Source organism: Armigeres subalbatus, chromosome 2 (assembly GCF_024139115.2).
Source record: "Armigeres subalbatus isolate Guangzhou_Male chromosome 2, GZ_Asu_2, whole genome shotgun sequence".
Taxonomy (NCBI): domain Eukaryota; kingdom Metazoa; phylum Arthropoda; class Insecta; order Diptera; family Culicidae; genus Armigeres; species Armigeres subalbatus.
In genome coordinates, this window is record NC_085140.1 from 88,343,018 (window position 1) to 88,344,341 (window position 1,324).

Genomic DNA, 1,324 nt, shown 5'->3' on the forward strand with positions numbered 1-1,324 from the left:
GTTGGTTTTAATAATAAATGCGTGGACAATGATACCACGTTACCTATCCAGTGTTTGGGTTTCTTCTCTTGGCATTCACTCTTCATCTCCGTCGATAGCTATTGTGGTGAGCTGGAACGACTTTTTTGAGCATCACCACATGTCTGTCTGCGTGAATAGATTATTTTCATGTATATTTTCGAGGATGTAATAAATTTTTATTACATCTTAAGCATTGTCGCGCCAATGGCAGGCGTTGCTATCTACTTGAGGGTAAGCAATCGAATGCTTGAAATTAAGTTAAGTCATTTTTATAATAATAAAATCAGTCTTAGAAGAACCATAGACGAGTTCAGTTTAATTTATATTACAGCCACCGCGGACTGGCATCCTTTTGGGTGGTCATCTCGCAGTCCTTTTCTTACGTGGAGTGTGTAATGAACAAGATTTTGGAAAGTGTTCGGAAGTAGCGCGCAAACGGATGAGTGTGCAACAGTTATCAAATCACTACAGGAAAGAAACTCTTTTTAAAAATTTCCTGATTCTGAGTAAAACTAATGAAATAATATTTGTACAAATGAATCACTTTAATAATACCAATAAAAAAAAACGTCAGCATAATAGAGTTTTACTACAAAAAGGGCGAATTCTTTGTAAAGGTTTAACACCCCCTTAGTATGGTCAATCATAAAAATCTAAATTGATTCAGGGATTGTTAGCCCAAACGTTACGGCTCATACAAATAAAAACATCATCCCTACAAAATGAGTTATGAGGGAAAGGATAGGGATCCAAAGTAGCTAAATTCGGCGTTACGTTAATCATAAACAAATCCTGGCCTCTGACCAATAATGCACTTTTCTGCACGTGCAGTGTTTTTTTGTGTGTCTTTATGAGGGAGACTTTCAGCCCGAGGCTGGCTCGTCTCCGGATACAAGTGCAGTGTTATTTTTGGTAAATTTTGCAAATTATGTAGATAAACTACATTGCATGGATTTAGGTGGTAAATTGAAGTCAAACGATAAAAAATACGAATAAAACCAAAACCAAATGTACTGACACATTCCGGCGTGACGTTACAACGTTTTTTTGACGTACCCTTAAATGGTTTTTTGAAGAAAACTTGCATAAAACATCAGTAAACATATGCATATCATTACATATTCTGAATCCTTACAAAATTACGGATCAAATAGATATAAAAACACCGTATACGTGTAGGAAAATGGCTTTCTGGAATGCAATTTGTTGCGTAACGTTACAACGCGCGTGAATTCGTGATTTTGTACCTCGACTTAAACAAGGTTAACTCTCTGCTCTGGTCGTTATTTTTCACCAAAAATAA